The 17,872-nt window shown below is 38.9% G+C and overlaps 1 protein-coding gene across 1 annotated transcript in view; it reads right to left on the bottom strand.

Annotated features, from left to right (window-relative positions):
- The window catches only part of rbm47 (RNA binding motif protein 47), a 202,406-nt gene extending 186,453 nt beyond the window's left edge, over positions 1-15,953 (bottom strand). Inside the window, exon 1 of the mRNA XM_072252825.1 lies at positions 15,873-15,953. The gene's annotated coding sequence lies outside the window, so the exon portion shown is untranslated. The remainder of the gene's footprint in view (positions 1-15,872) is intronic.
- Positions 15,954-17,872: the final 1,919 nt, after the last annotated feature.

Genomic DNA, 17,872 nt, shown 5'->3' with positions numbered 1-17,872 from the left:
CCTGATCTTAGTCATGCCCCTTTCCCCCAAGTCTATCGGTTTTCCCTAGACTCAGTCTCTAGCCTTCTCCCCAACCTTTTCAATCTTGAGGCACTAACTCACACCTTGCCCAGTCCGTACAATGGGCATCTGTTTTCCCAGTTCGATGGTGGCTTCCTATTTTTTGTGTTCCCACCTAATGCAGTTAATTATTTTCTGAGTAACTTGACTATAAAACAATAGACTGTTTGCCATAAGCCCTAGCTCCAATTAATAGAATGTTCTCAATAAATACATGTATTTTTCCATAAATATCCTTTCAACATAAAATCATATCCATCTGTTCTAATGTTAACATGGTGAACCAGCCTATCATGATCTCGTGCATTTAAACAACATTCACATCATAGTTCAACTGTGCTTTTTTCTTTTTAAAAAAACACTTAATTAAGACTATTATGTAAATTGGTCAAGTGGCTGTGGTTCGTAACTCCAAAGGTGACTGATGACATATTGTCCCTCCCAAAAAAGTAGGTGCTTGACCACCAGAAACATTTGTAAACTATTATGAAGCCTTGACAACTTTGACAAGCTCTTGCCCCACCCTCAACCTAGCAACCTGCAACAAACTGCTAACATGTTCGCTTGACCCTATACTCATGAGAACCATAAGACTTTGAGGAACATTGACAGGTTGTGTCCTGAGAGTATCTAGAACTGGGGAACGCAGACTCCAAATAAAAGGATGCTCATTTAAGACAGACATAAGAAGGAAATTTTTCACTAAGACTATCATGAATCTCAACTAAATTGCTGTGGAGCAGAGCAAAGTAGAACTGACAGATATTCAAAGTCCGTGGTATGGGCTGAGAGTGAGAAAATAGTTGAATACTAGAAAGTAATCATAGAGTCATGAGTTATACAGCATGGAAACAAGACCCTTGGTCTAACTCATCCATGCCACCCAAGTTACATTTGCCTGCATTTGGCCATGTCCCTCTAAACCTTTCTTGTCCATGTACCTGTCCAAATGTCTTTGAACCATTGTAATTTTATCCACCTCTACGGCTTCCTCTGGCAGCTGATTCCATAATCCACCACTTACTGCATAAAAATAGGTTGTTCCTCAGGTGCTTTTTAAAACATATCCAATTGTACCCAAAGGTTGTTCCGTGGGTGCCAATCATCGTTAGCGGAATGGAGTTGCATTAACATCTCAGAGGATCGGACATAGGGCCAGTACATGCAGTGTCATCAGGAAGTAGTTTATGTAGATCTCATCTAGCTGCACAGTAGAGAGTATCCGAACTGTTTGCACAACAGCCTGGTAAGGAATTACCAATTCTCAGGAATGGAAAGAGCTACAGAAAGTGGTGGATACAGGCCAGTCCATCACAAGCAAAGCCCATCCCACACTGAGTCCATTTCATACAAGTGCTGCAACAGAAAGCAGCATCCATCATCAAAGGCCCCCACCACCCTCTTCTCACTACAACCACTGGGTAGGGGGAATCGAAGTCTTAGGCCCACACCCTGATTTCAGGAGGAGTTATTATCCTGCAAACATCGGGCTTCTGAACTCACATGGATAACTTCATTCACCACTATTCTGAACTAATTCCTACAGACTCACTTTCAAGCACTCTTTACAGATCATGTTTTCAGTTTTATTTTTATTTAAACGGTTTGTCTTCTTTCATACATTGGTTGCTTATCAATCTTTATGTATAGTGCTTTTTTGTAAAATTCTATTGTATTTCTTTTTTCTTGTAAATGCCTGCAAGAAAATGACTCTCAAGGTAGTATATGGTAACATATTTCGGTAATAAATTTACATTGAACTTTGAAATTTTACAGAATGGTCTCCTTCCCCATAATATCCTTTTATTATCTGCCAAAATCAAGAAAACATCTATGAAGTTATCAACTTCATGTAAGCCAGTTGACAAGTTGAGAGAAATGGATGCAGAGGAAAGAGTGGGGAAAAAAACTCAAAGGGGTAGTGTGTAATCAATGATCTCCAGCCTAAGAACTGGAAACCCACACCTAGAATATCTTTTCAAATTCCTTTCTCATTTCTTCTTTTCACTTAGCCTCTTGCCTTTCCCCGTGGGACACTCCCAACAGAAACTTCTTGCCAGATTACTGTAAATGTCATGATGCTATTGGCCACTGATTCCTATTCAAAGAAACTCAACAATGACTCATGAATTATTTACTCTTACCACATCTGGGTCATATCAAGGTCTCTATTCAAAGCAACAGACCTCTCCATGTCAGTTTAGTGATATAGATTTACACCAATAATAAAGGTTGCACTTTTTGCGGATCCTGGGCCAGAAATTACGCAAACCAGAAATGTACCCTCTCTATTGACAGCTAATTTTGGTGATAAATTGCCTTTGTTTTGGATTTCTTGAATTATTATTGAGGAATGAAGGGACCATACTATTTTGATTAAATCAACAGTTCAGAGATATACTGTGTCAGCCTTTGGACACTGGGTCTCGTATATTTCATCACTGCTAACTATTTTCCTTCTTGACAGCTGGTAAACAAGAAGCAGGGTGAAGTGAATTTGGGTAAACTTCATCAACACAAACAGGTGGAGGCTTTGCTGGGAAATAATGTCAATAATGTTACAACAATATTACCTCTTGCTGGAGCCCATTGCAAAGACAGATCAAAAATCACAATTAGTGTGTTCAAAGATTTCTAATTTGTCATTGTAAACTAGGCAAGGAAGGATCTCAGCTTAAAAATACCCATCATATTACAATGGAAATTAGTTGAATAATTTGAAGGTGTTGATGGAAAAGATAAGTATGCATTTGTCACACATTGATAACTTTAGCTGAATAATAGTAATCAGAAGAAACCAACTCAGAGAAACTACTTAACTGGAAAAATGTCAAACTCTAACATCATGCATCACAGTAGAATATGTAAAACAACATCCAGTACTATCTGAGGGAGGCATTCGAGCTATATATGCTAGGGATGTGTTACAAAAAGATAATTACAAACTGAAAAGCAGACTATTATATAAGAAACTTGCTTTTTAAAACTGCATTCAAAGAACTATGGAAATTACTGATCTTCAGTAACCCAAGATATACTGAACAATTCCTTAAAAGTGTAGAGAGACTACACTTCTAAATCATTTTAAAGTAGCTCATAATGAACTTCTGTTGTGTTAATTTTAGAACTGTATCCTATCCCCTACTTTTCATTAGTTTAAATGTGTTGAGTGAAAAATCCATTATTATGGATGCAAATAATGTAACATCATTGGCATGTGAACAAAACCATGGACTTTCTATAAAATTTGGTGATGCAGTTTTATTCAAGACAAAAAAACCGATGTTAGCTAAGCTATAGGGTACTGAGGGAGATCTCCTGGTACTATTCTAGGAAGAATTAGGAATATCTCACCATAGCTTGACCACCTTATATCACTTGCACAGCAGCACCAATCTTTTTTGTAGTAAAATATTACCTGCATACTTACCTCATTACAATCTGCAGGGGAGGAGGTAATAACACTGTGTATAATCTATCTGATGTACCTGCATAACAACATGTATTGAGGATGTGGAAAGTGCTAAATAAAAGGAGGTTCTTCTTTTTTAATACAGGCAGGTGTAAGACTAAAGTAACCCTTCAATGTTTAACACTAGCTTCCTTTGAGTGCAGGTAAGTTGAGAAATAATTAATAAATCAAACTGAACCTGAAATGTATTTTCCGCAAAAGAGTACACTGATTCACAGAGAGAAATGTTGTGTTTTGGAACTCCAAAACGTAAAATTAATTAAAAGGAGTCCATAATGTGTAAGCTAAGCAAGGAAAAATTTCACTTTTACATGGCGCACACATATGACGCACACATTTGACATTCATGCACCATATATGTATAAAACCATAATTAATTATTTAATTGAACAAGAATCCTTGATCAAACAATAGATTTACAATATTACTCAAATATTACTGATATATTAAATATACATCACTCCTTCCTGCTTAGCTATAGACTAACTCAATAGAGAATGCATCTCATCTCAACTAGAGTATATATAGTACATACGTAAACTATATATACAGTACACTATATAATGCAACTACTATATAGACATCCACAGCATAGTAAATTTTAAACTGTCCCATTGGGTGTTAAGGATTTAATTCCGGTGGATGATTTCTTAATCTTGTGGGATAACATCTTTCCTGATAAGAGTGGTCATCCTGCTTGGTAGGTGGGACTTGTGGTTGTGAAAACACTCTCAGGTTTGGGGGCCTCCTCCATGGTGATTGTAGGAGTGGGGTTCTCAGAGTCTCAGAATTCTGAGACTGCAGGAAGTGGTTCTGACAGCTCTAGACTCCTTTCTTCTCCTTTTATCGGTTTTTCTCTGGATCTACTTGGATCCTTGCTTCTTTCCCAGTCCTGGCTTCTTTCTCTCTTTGTCCCACACTTGATCCCTTTCCTTACCCTTGGTTCTTTCATGGTCCCTATCATGGTCTCGCTCACAGACCCGATCCTGCTCACATTCTGTTCCTAGACTTTTTCTTTCTCATGTTCCTTCTCTCTTTCATGCTTTTCTCTTTCTCGTTTATGTTCTTTCTATCTCTTCACTCCTTTTCAACTTGTCTTTCTTTTACTGTCCTTCATTTTTCTTCTTCTAGTTTCCTGTGAATATCCCTGAATTCGTTACTTTCTCAAGAAATTGGATCCCTTTTATCCTCTTCCATTTCCTACCACTTATGTTATCTTCCTCTTTCTATTGCTTTTTCTTCTTTCTAGGATGTACATCTTGATCATGAGAAGGGCCATTTAGTTCACGAGAGTATTGACAATATCATCTGATGAATCCTCTGTTTTCGTATCTCTATTGACTCCTTTCTTTTTTGGTCTGGTGTATGTGAGCCCTGCCACAATGGTAACACAATTTGTTCGGCCAGGCTGGTTTCAGTTTAGATGTTGCAATTTTGTTCACGCTAACTTTCATTCCCGACTGCAACACAATTGCATCTCTGTCTGAGGTTTCTATTGAAACAGCTACTTCAAATGATCTTTTAAATTTAAGTTGTGCCTCAGTTGGCAGCTGTTTCTGAATGTTTTCTTATAAGATTGCACAACTAAACGATCTCTCAGTGCATCATTAAGTCCATTACCGAACTGACAATACTCACACAATCTCTTCAATTCAGCCACATACGCTGAAATGGAATCCCCTTCCTTTTGATTTCGCTTATGAAACCTAAATCATTCTGGAATCAACAATGATTTTGGTTCTAAATGTTTCTGCATTACTTTCATGATATCAGCAAAACTCATTCTTGCTGGTTTGGTTGGAGCAGTCTAAGCAAACTTTATGGCTTTAAATCCAATGCAAAATTAATATTTATTTCTCATTGACTATTTCATTTGCTTTAAAATACTGCTCAATACATTCAATATACAAAATCCAGTTATTTCTTGTGCGATCAAATTCACCTATCTTCTCAATGTAGCTAGCTATTTCTGCTTTTTTAATTTATGATTATTATCACCTGGTACTCTGTTTATGAACCCATGAATTTGACTGTTTCCTGCCTTTTATTAAACTCAACCATCTTCTCTTCCCCAAGAAGCATGTGTTGTGCTGTTCTTTTTTACTCGACAGTTTCTCACTGCAATTTTAACTCAAACATTTTGCTGCATTTCAACAGGTAGGTCATCTTGCACTTGTTTAAAACTTCCTGATCATCACTGTTATGCTTTGTAAGTCCAAAACATAAAACACAGTAAGTCTCTCACTTCATTTTTACTTTAAGCGAGGCACGCACATATGATGCGGCGGAGCAATGATGTATGCCAGTCAGGAGCGTCATACATATAACCATAATGAATTATTTAAATGAACAAGAATACTCAATCAAACAATATATTTACAATATTACTCAAACATTATTGATATATTAAATACACAAGAACAACACACAGTCTCTCAGTGAATGATAAAATGTGACGTGCAACAATAGATCTCCACAATCTTTTTGTATTAAATGATTATTTGCACAAATTATCAGCTTATTAGCACTATAACCATTTTGCACTGCATTCTAGTGGGCAGTTTTTATTCTGTTCCATCGTGTTCTTTCTTGAAAAAATTGTCTCTGCTTTATCTTTAATTTGTGTTTATTGTGTGAATATTGTGTATCTGATGTAATGCATCTGTGATGCTGCTGCAGCTATGTATTTTTTATTTCACCTGTACTTGCACGTACTTGAGCATAGGACAATAAACTCAACTTTGACTGTGTCATGTTAAATCACATATAAACTTGACTTTTGATAGCATCCCCAGGGAGAGCATCTGACAAATTCTCAGGTCATACATGATTCCTTCCAAAATTGTCCAGTTTATCCAAAGTGAGCTCCAATTTGAGCTTTGAAGTCAAGACCGCGATCAGGCAAGGCTGCTTGATGTCAGTGACTTTGTTTAACCTGTGATTGACTCAGTTTACAGGCAAACAATGAAAGATAAGCAGATGAGCATTAGGTAGACTCTATTCTCTACTTTCGATGACTTTGTGGATGACCTTGTATTACAGTAACATACATACCAGCACATGCAAGAGAAAACTTAGCACCGATGTCCTTTGGTGGACAGGTTGGACTCAGAGTCAGCCAGATAAAGACTGAAACCATGACCCTCATGTAGTGCTTTCCTCCAGCGTCGACCTACCCAGCACCGGCAGATTCACCTACCTGGAAAACATCATTTGACACCCAGTCCAGATGCAACAAAGTGGGAAAAGTCTTCAGGTCAATGAGCAACATATGGGGCTTAACCACTTACAGCATCCACACCAAGGTGAAGCTGTACCAGAGCTGTGTTGTGTCCACACTCTTGTACGGGTCAGGATGCTGATACGTGACAGAGAGCGACCTTGCCATGCTGTTGTCATTCCACACCATAAGCCTCCGGAAGATCCTCCATATTTTCTGGCCAAGAAAGATCTCCAAACACACTCTACTCCTTCAGCGTCATCAAGAGGCCATGGCCACAATTATCATGAGGAAACAATGGAGATGGATTGGGCACATAATGAGAAGAGAGTCCGTCATCAAGGCAGCAACTCATTGGACCCCCGAGCGCAGAGAAAATGTGGGAGATCAAAGACAGCCTGGCACTGTACCATGGTGGCAGAAATGAGGACCCTGCACCACACCTGGGGCACATAGAGAAGATGGACAAGGACAGAGAGAGATAGAGGACCTTCACTGCTGCCCTAAATACCAGCGGGGTAATAGGCAGTAAGCAAATAACTAAACTTCAGTCTTAATGAATGTGATGCCAGGTTTCTATATTCATTAAGAATTTTTTCATTAAAAGAACAAAATAACTTAGGAGATTGACTTCAATATAATAATAATATTTAAGCAGCACCTCTATTATATTGAGAAACTGGGGTTTATTAATGAACAAAATGAGCATTTAGGACAATGCAGAACATGGCAGATCAATGATCAGTAACTTTAAACACAATTGTGTTTTAATATGACCTAATATGACAGTTGATGGGATAAATGCGGACAAACTAGATTGCCTTTATGTACTTATTGTCTTTTACACGAGCAAGAAAGATCAAGGAAGATCTGAACATCTGAAATATCACTGAAACAATATTACGAAATGATATTATTTGTCATTACAAACACGAGGAATTCTGCAGATGCTGGAAATTCAAGCAATGCCTGGCCTGCTGCGTTCACCAGCAACTTTGATGTGTGTTATTTGTCATGATCTCATTTGTTGGTATTGGGTAGAAATTGATCACTTTCCAAAGGCTCCACAGCTGGCTGTGAAATCTTTTGCAATGTTTTGAAATTAAGAAACATTATATTTTTCACATTAACCTACAAGGACCAGGCAAAAGATTTCTGATCACATTTTTAAAACTTATGCTACTGACTACATTCAAAACCGCTGCTTAGCAATTGACTTTTTAATTTTATAACTGTTGAAAAAAAACATTATTGATCTTATAATGTTGCATCTGATTGGGTCTGTTGCTGCTTGTTATGTGTCTAAAAGAAATGAAGGATCATAGATCAATGAAAATGCTAATATGGAGTCACATTACATGGAACAACTTGGACTTACAATATCCTCAATCAATAAAATCCTTCCTCAAGGTCTGGATCTACTTCAGGCCTCTGAAAGATATGCTCGTCTGTATTCAGTGTTCCATGCTGCTCCCCAATAAATGATACAGCAATAAGGACACAAGTAGCTGCCAAGTGTTTATGTGAGATGGGTATTCGATTTGTTTTATGTATAAACTTCCAAAATTAGCATGCTACTGCTACTACTACTACTACGTCGACTCAGGCCTAGGGGGCCGTCGTCCGGCACGATGACGGACTCACCACTTCTCCCTCTCCCTCATCAGTGTGTTCAGTTCATCTACGTTAGCCGCACCGCTGTCTTCTAGGAGCGTGTTGACCACAGTCTTGGGAGGGCGCCCAGGGTTCATCCTCCCACGTTTGGGCTCCCATATGATGACTAGGCTGGCAGGTAGCTCAGAGTGGCGTAGACAGTGCCCCGCTAGTTGCAGTCTTCTCACCTCGATTTTAGTGGTGAGCTTCAGTAGGTCATCATAGAGCTAAATGTTCGTCATGTGCTGTTGCCAACTCATGTCAAGAGCCATCCGGAGCATTTGTGTATAGCAACCATCTAGAGACTTTCACATAGTCTTGGTGAGTGTCCACGTTTCACATCCGTATGTGAGAATGGACCCTATGACTGCTATGAAGATCCTCTTTTTAAGCCCTCTGGTCAGGTTTGACTCCCAGATTTCCTTCATGTCATTCATAGCCCTCCATGCCAGCACCTTCCGTATCTTTATGTCCTTCTCCAAACTCATCATTCTTGACCCGAGGTAGTTGTAGTCAAAGACCTTCTTAATGGTATCATTCTTTATGGTCTTGAGAGTACCTTCGTCGCAGTTAGACGCCATGTACCCTGTCTTTTTAGCGTGCATTCCTCAGAAACGTACCCATTTTAACTAGTTTTGTGCACATTTCTAGTCTCAGTCCCAGTCCCGCCCACCAGAAAAGTAGACTGGGCATTTTTGATCTCGTTAGTCCTGACGAAGGGTCTCGGCCCGAAACGTCGACTGTACCTCTTCCTAGAGATGCTGCCTGGCCTGCTGCGTTCACCAGCAACTTTTATGTGTGTTGTTTGATCTTGATTTACCTGAATATAGATTTCATTTCCCTGTTGTCTTCTCAGAATGTGATAATTATTTAATGACAGAAAGTGGATCAAAGGTTGCAGCTTACGAATTTGGCAGTAATTAACAATACAATGAAAATATATAATGCTGAAAGTAGTGACCTATGTGTGAATTAGTTATATAACCATGCATCCCACCCCCCCAAACCCCAGAGGTTTTCTTTTCTATTGACACCTGTTGTCACCACTTCCTCAGAGTGCTATCTAAATGTCAATAAATACCACTGAAAGTGATAATGGCTTTCCAAATTAGTTAACACTTTCTGTATTCCTCTGACTCAAAATGCTTAATGTTTCATAAATAAGAATACTCAAAAATGTACAAGGTGATTAATTTCTGAAATTATGCCACATTGTTCTCCTTTGTTTCCTCTGTTACCTTCATATAGAATTTTATATACATACATATATATACACACACACACATATATAAATTTTTTCACACACACATACTTTTTTATCCAAGCACTATCATGAAACCAGCCACAATTATGTTTGGAAGCCAGTTAGCCATTCAAATACCATATCTTTACTCACTGTCCAGGACACAGTGTTCTTTAACAAAATAGTTCACTTTGTAAATATTGAAGTAGCTTGTGACTTAAAAACAAAGTATCAGAGCTAATGAGAAGGCATGCAAATCTGAACTTTTGATTTATTCTTATTGTAATTCCACATCCTTTTGAACACTTTTTTTTTAGAATTGTTGTGAACAGGTCACAAATTCGATATGTTATAACTGACAGCAAAATTGCCTGCACCATTTAAAAAATTATATCAAATCTACTTCTTTTAACAAAGTATACCTGTTGATGAAGAAATATGAAGTGTCTCCAAGGGCGCCACAGTAGCAGAATGGTTAGCGTGACACTTACACAGCTCGGGGCGTCGGAGTTCGGGGTTCAATTCCGGCACAATCTATAAGGAGTCTATGCGTCCTCCCTGTGGAATGCTCGGGTGTTCTGGCTTCCACCCACAGTCCAAAATCATACTCGGTAGGTTGTGCGATACTAACCAATAATGAACTGAAATATTCTGTGGAAAGTGAAACTAATCAATTTGAAAACCATTATTTGGAATGTTCATTTGCCACCCATCAAATTTCTCCTTCCCTTGTAACATTCCAATGAAATTGTTCCTTCTGGGACACATTGGTTTACTTCTCCATCTCCACCAATATTCACTCCTGTTGATGGTACTAACAGGTTAATGGTTTGGCACAGGCTAGATGGGCCAAAGGGCCTGTTTCTATGCTGAAGTGTTCTATCACTCCAACAGAGTTGCGAAAATGCAACCTTATACTTCTATCTCATCCCTTGTAACTATTCAGGATTCCAAATATTCCTCTCAAATGAAACAGCAATTTACTTGTTTTTCTTGAAATATACTGGATTCATTAATGATAATTATCTAGACAGGGTAGATGTCTGGTGAAGTAGTTCGGTTTAGGATAACCTTTCCCTATCCCGTCACTTTTATTTTACATCTCACTCTCACTCTAACCTCTATGTCTTTAGCCTCTAACACAGTGCTAATGAGCTGAATATAATCTGTTGGAACAGCATCTCATCTTCCAACTGGCCACGTTATAGCCTTTCAGACAATTCATTTCAATGATTTCAGAAATTGAAATATATGAGTTTGAGCCTTTTTGCTTTTATTTCAGATTTTCAATATCTTCTTTTGGCAAATTCAAACAATGATTCTGCTTCTTCAACTTATCTCTCCTTTAGAGTTATATTTCTTTACTTTTCTCAATTGCCACCCTCTATCTCTTTGTATTCTCAGTCCATTTAAATCATCATCTGTCCCCTCTATCACAGACTTTCCCTTTTCCTCTCTCCTACCCTTATCACCTTTTCCAACTGTTCACAGTACTGTTGCAAAAGCATTCACCTGAAATTAAATGAAAATTTTATTCTCTCTCCATTAAAACCCCCTAACCTGCTAAGAGCTTGCAGAAATTGCCATTTGTACTTCAGTTTTCCATTCCTAATTACCTCTTGTACGGTAGATTTTTTGAGATCTTAGCTGGCTGAAGACTGTCACTAACCTTTTCCTCAGGGAAATAGCAGAGAAACCATCTTTTTATATATAGACAATTCCTTGGAAGTGCAAATGACTTGGCTCATTTCCAACGTTATGGGTTCCTTGGTGACTGATAAGGCCAATATAGGAGCCACAGACTCTTTCACAGATGATGCAGGATGCGTCAGACAGGTCAGGCATATGGTACAAATGAGTTAGTACACATCTGTTGTTTTTCTCAGTCCTTATGCATACATCCAATGCATAGAGTGGAGATTATAAATATCATTCTGAATGTTCTTTCTCCATTTGCAGCAGTCATAGTTCAGAAAATTCAAGGTTGTTGAAGAGAAAGTATCAGCAATAATGAGGCAGTTGTGAAATGTTTTACCAAGTCTGTCATGTTGCAATTGGATAAAGGATTGCACAACTGTTTTAAATATTTACTGAATGAAGTGTAGAAATAAATGTCACAATCATGCATCATCCCATTTCCTTTTCCATTATTAATCTAAAATGGCTTTCTTCTAGACTTGCTTAGTAGCATTTAGGTGACAAATCTAAAGTGTTCATAGTTTCAGATTGCTTTGTTTATAAATATCTAAAAAAAATGCCAACTTTAAAATTAATCCTTTTCTCAGAAATTACTTAAAGTCATTGTCAACACAATAGGCTGTGGTAAATCTGTTCAGGCCTTAATGGCAACACAGTAGTGCAGTGGTTAGTGTAAAGCTATTACAATGCCAGTGACACAGGTTCATTTAACTGCTGTCAGTCAGGATCTTGTATGTTCTCCTTGTGACTGCATGGGTTTCTTCCAGGTGCTCCAATTCCATTCCAAAGAGATATGGGTTCATAGGTTAATTGGACACATAGGTGTGATTGGGCAGCACAGGCTGCGCTGAATCTCTAAGTAAAATAAATAAATCTCTGCAAATGGAAAAACTCACCTTATCTACAGTATTCATTAATCATACACCATACCTGGTGTCTGACCACCCAGGTGGGGCACTGCAATTATCACTAGTGCTACTTTTATTGTTAATTACCCTCATTTCATCCCAGTCAAAGCAAGGCTGTACATTTCAGCTTCATGGTTAGAAGCGTTAACAGTCTACATTTTGTTGTTTTATTTGCTTGCAGTATATGGAGGTAAATTCTCATCCACTTAACAAAATGGACTCATGAAGCGATGAAGCCACTCCAGTGCCTTCATGGACCATGTCCCGGAGTAACTTTTTTCTTATGATTGCAACATTTTACATTTCAGTTTGAAAATTCTTAGCATTCAACATAGATGATATTCAATATACAATAATGATTTTTACAGTTAATTGTTTCATGCTCCAGTTCCACAGTTTGAAATCATCCCAAACCTTTGATTATTAGATACTAGTGAACAGAGCTCATCATCATCCCACCATTTTGTGGTGTAATTTAAAATTCAAAGTCTAGAAACTTGTCATTTTCTTAATGTGCTAAGTAGGTGTTGCATGTGATTGATGCCCAATGGATTTCCCTGCAAAAATTGTGAAATTGATTACAAACACAACAAAAATATTGCAATGGCAGTTTGCACACCAAATCATGCAGTTTCCATTGTATGTGGACCTCACAACTGCTGTACCATCACCACATGATCATCGAGAAATGCATCAGATATTGAGCAACATTTCTTATAACAGCCACAGATTAATTGTATAAAAGGCTACAATGATGGACAGAGAAAATACTGTGAAGCACACGATGATCATCTGTCTCGATACCCAATTGAATTGGATGCATTAGTGGTGTAATGTCAAGGCATAATATAGGGTGATGAAGAGATGTATAATCACCAAGTTGCAGCTCAGTTGTGGTTAGTACAGAAAGGTAACCAAAGTGATGTAAGTTCTGCTGATGAAGTCTCCTGTATTCTATTCATTGAAAACTGACACCGCCAGATGCGGTATGCAGGGCATCAATACAACACACCCTTCCATTGATGCTTTATTATAAATTCCTCAGTGATGTGCTTCAAATTGTTCTGTGCAATGTTCATCAAAAGTCAGAGGTTGCACTCAAAAGCACCAAATTACACCGGTCAGGGTAGATGTGTATGCTGGTCATCTGCAACGTCATTAGGTGCATGACTGACTGCTGATGGATTATCAACCATTCTTAGAAAAATCATACACAGAAGGGTCAATGTAATTTTATGAAAGAGAATCTATATTTGGCAGATTGAATTGAAACTGTCACTGGCATGGTAACAGTGCTATACTAACTGCTACGTTACCATGCTACCCTGGACTGCTCCTCTCCTACTTATCATATGCCTATCCCCCCCCTCTACTTCTTTCCCTGTTGTACTGTAATTTTTAAAAATTCTGTCTCAGACACCCATTAAATTCTCCTGCTAATAACTTGTATTCAGGGGTTATTTGCAGTAGCCAATTAACCTACTAACATCTATATGGGATGTGGGAGGAAAGTGGTTAAAAACACACGTGGTCACAGAAGAACATGTGAACTCTACAAAGACAACACACAAGGTCAGGATGAAACCTTGGTCACTGGTGACAGCCCAACACTGTGCCACCCACTAACGTAGAACCAGGGGCATTGTTTCAAAATGGAGATGAGGGGTTTTTTTCTCTCTCAAGAATCTTTAGAATTCTCTATTTGTGTGAGGTGGAAGTTATTGAATAAATTCTAAGCAGAGGGTAATAACAATTTGAATTAAAAATGAGTCAAAGGGCAAGGAGAATAGAGCAGTAAAGTGGTGTTGAGATCAAGACTGGATAAGCCATTATCTTAAAGGAACGGTGGAACATGGTCTGATGATCGACTACTCTTGTTTTTTATGTGCTCAGATCGTGTCTCAGTAGTCATAATATCACTCAAAAACAATCACCAAAACAGACTCCACCTTGAGTGAAACATCTTCCACGTATGATTTGCGTTTTAAAATCATGGCACATTAATCCAGCTTCCATCCTACTTTATATTGTCCTCTGTCCAGTATCATATTATCAGTAACATTATGCAATTAATTGATCAAAAGCATTTGCCGTTCAGTCCTTGGGGTCTTTGGACTCCCAATTTAATTGTACACCATTTCCACCCCCTCTCACAATAGGTCTCTAACCTGAAAAGTTAATTCTGTCTCTTTCCAAAAATGCTGTCTGACCTGCACTTCCAATGATTTTCAATCCCATTCCCCTAGCTATTTTCCATTCTCTTGCACAAACCTATGATTTCACCCTTGAACGATTTGCGTTATGTATTAGAGTGTGAGACCATAAGACAGGGGAGCAGAATTAGGCCATTTGGCCAATTGACACTGCTCCGTCATTCATTCATGGCTGATTTATTATCCCCCTCAACCCCATTCTCTCCGTAATCTTTGACATCCTTATACACCCAATGACTTGGCTGTCAGCACTCGGTGGCAATGAATTCCACAGATTCACCATCCAACGACTAAAGAAATTCCTTGTATTCTGAGGGTGTGCCCTCTAGTCCTCGTCTCTCCGACTACAGGAAACATCCTCTCCATGTCTGTTCTACCCAGCCCTTGCAATATAAGTAATGTTTCAATAAGATCCCTTATCATTCTTCTAAACTCCAGCGAGTGCAGGCTTAGAAGCATCAAATGCTTCTTCTACACTAATCCTTCCATTCCTGGGATCATTCTCGTAAACCTCCTCTGCACCCTCTCCAATGCCAGCACATTAGCAGCACGGTAACGTAGTGGTTAGCACATGCTTTACAGTGCCAGTGACCTGGGTTCATTTCATGCCGCAGCCTGTAAGGAGTTTGGACCTTCTGTCCGTGACAGTGTGGGTTTCCTCTGGGTGCTCCAGTTTCCTCCCACAGTCCAAAAATATACCAGTTAGTCAAATAATTCGTCATTGTAAATCGTCCAGTGATTGGGCCAGGGTTAAATCGGGGGTTGCTGGGCGGAATAAGTTGAAGGACTGTTCCACGCTGTATCTCGATAGATGAAATCCTTTCCTAGAGAAGTGCCCACAACTGCTAACCATATTCCAAGTACGGTCTGACCAATGTCTTATAACACCTCTGTGCTACTTCTAGCGTCTTCGCTTTATTCCAGGTAAAAATAATAATACTTAAAAAACACTGTACTCATGAGAAGTTTACGATCTATTAACTATGCTATAATGATAAATGTGTCATCAATACCCATCAATTACCAACCTTCATTTTTAATTTATTTGGACGGCAATACAAAAAGCGGAAAATCTTCAGCAATGTTATGATTCGCTTGACACCTTCATTACGTACTCGATAATAGTGACTTATATAAAAAAGAAAATCACTTGTGACAAACAAGATAAGTTCACAAGTTTCTGTTTGCTATAGAGTACAAACTGATTGCGAAATGATGTTCGACTCCGACACTAATATTTACACGTATTTCATCACTCTCCAAACAAAAACCAAATTTAGTTCTGAGAAAAATCTCTCGATGTGATCAATATTAGTTCTAAACTTAACAAACCTGTTTAATTCTCGAGTTTGGTACTGGAACTATTTTAACATAAGTGGTTTAAAATAAGGTTTAAGATCTGTACCTGCGACCGAACTCACTGGTGGTAGATACCTGCCGCTGCCTCGATGACAGTGTTTCTCCAGAGACAAATCACCAATTTGTCACCAATTTACATCTATATTATGTAAAAGAACTAAAACCGAAAACCTATCCCGGGAAGGAGGAAGTGATTCGGAATCTCAGTGAATCAGGAAGCGCCAGTGATATTAATGCGGCCTTGAAATGAATTAACAGCGTTGTTTTAAAGTTCAAATCACTATTCCTATTTGTGTAAAAACTGTTCACCCCACCTCTATTCTAAGAAACTATAGATAAGTTTTGAATTTGGATATTAAAGCGGGTCGTTCGAGCAACTAAATGAATATGAATTATTAAGTTAGTGTAAGGAAAATCATTGAGAACAGGGCACATTTCAGTAGTTTTTATTTTTAATTTAAAACGCGCTGTTAGCCACGGGCTCCAGGAATGTGCAGGATAAAATACTGCACTTCTCTAAAAGTGCGGCTTTTTTGAAGTTGAACATCCTTCTCCTATTTGTCAAGAACGTTATACGCCAAAAGAAGGTAACATTTAAAGATTGCAATTTATAAACAAAGTCTCGGCAGCTAAGAAGAGAAGCTTATTTAAACAGCTCGAACAAGATGAAACAGGCCCCTGCCGCTTGGACAGCTCCCACAACGATGCAGCACAGACTCTTATCAGGAAATAAATCGCTCGCAAATTCTCGGGTTGCTAAGCACAGCAGTCCCGCCCACACGATCTGAGAGTTTCGATTCTGGCTGTCATCATATACGTGCGCATTTTTTAAACTGGAAGGACAAGGTTCTGTGGTTTAAAATGCATTCTACATCGGTGCCTTCATTGAAAAGGCAAGAATTATAGGATCCTTATAAAAACTGACAATTAATCGCTGTAATTAAACGTTTTACGGAAATAGCCATGGGTGAAGTTATAAACTGCGACCCTCACTTTACGGTGTGTGTTCTTAAAACACTCGTGCGTATCGGGATATTCTGCAACGCGACCCCCATTGTGGTAGGTTAACTGATGATTGTAGATTGTCCGTGATTAGGCTAGGATTAGAATTGGGTTTACTGGGCCGGAAGGGCCTATTCCGTGCTGTATGTCAATAAAATTTAAAAATAGTCCCAAATTTGGCGCGTTCCTACGAGATGTTTATCTTTTACATTAAAGTGAGCCGCTGCCATTACTTAATAGCTAAGGTCAACTTTAAACTCGGAGACTAGACTCGTGCATGGAAGCAACAGATTTTGTCAATTTTTATTTATTATTTTAATTTTCGGTCCGCCGGAACTAAAATTATAAAGAAATTCAGTTCGCAGTCGGTGCGCTGTCATTGTGTTTGCGTTGGCAATCACAGGCGAGTTCCTCCTTCGCCGCGCCCTCTTCAGTCCGAGGACGTGTGCACAGACATTTCAGGGCGCCGCGTAGCGGAGGTTATCGTCTGTGAGTCGTTCTGTGGGGAACTGTTATCAAGGAAAGGGATAGGATTGGAGGATCGGGGTTCATGGCAAAAAGGTAGTAACAGAAGGAGTTCAAGGGGTAATAGGTTAGCGCACGGTGACCTCGAGCCAGTGTAATGAAATCTTGAGCAACACACACAAAATGCTGGAGGGACTCACAGCATCGATGGAGGGAAATAAACAATCGACTTTTCCAACCGAGACCTTCAGGACTGGAGAAGAAGAGGGCAGAACCCAGAATCCCCTTCACCTATCTCCTGATAGCTCGCACTCATTCCCCCCCCCCACCTCCCCCACCTCCCCCACCTTCTTATTCTGGCGTCTGTCCACTTCCTGATGAAGGGGTTCAGTCTGAATGTTGGCTATTTATTTACCTCAATAAATACTCCCAGACCTGCCGACTTCCTCCAGCATTTTGTGTGTATTGACATCCAAATGTTAATGCTCAATCATATTGAGAGACCAGAAAGAAAATAAAATGCTGTCAGTTGTTTCTTTTTGCATTTTGTGTTTAAGTTTTCCCCCAAGTAAAATCCCT

The sequence above is a fragment of the Mobula birostris genome, chromosome 3 (assembly GCF_030028105.1).
Source record: "Mobula birostris isolate sMobBir1 chromosome 3, sMobBir1.hap1, whole genome shotgun sequence".
Taxonomy (NCBI): domain Eukaryota; kingdom Metazoa; phylum Chordata; class Chondrichthyes; order Myliobatiformes; family Myliobatidae; genus Mobula; species Mobula birostris.
Note: the sequence above shows the minus strand (reverse complement) of the source record. Positions and strands in the feature narration are given on the sequence as shown.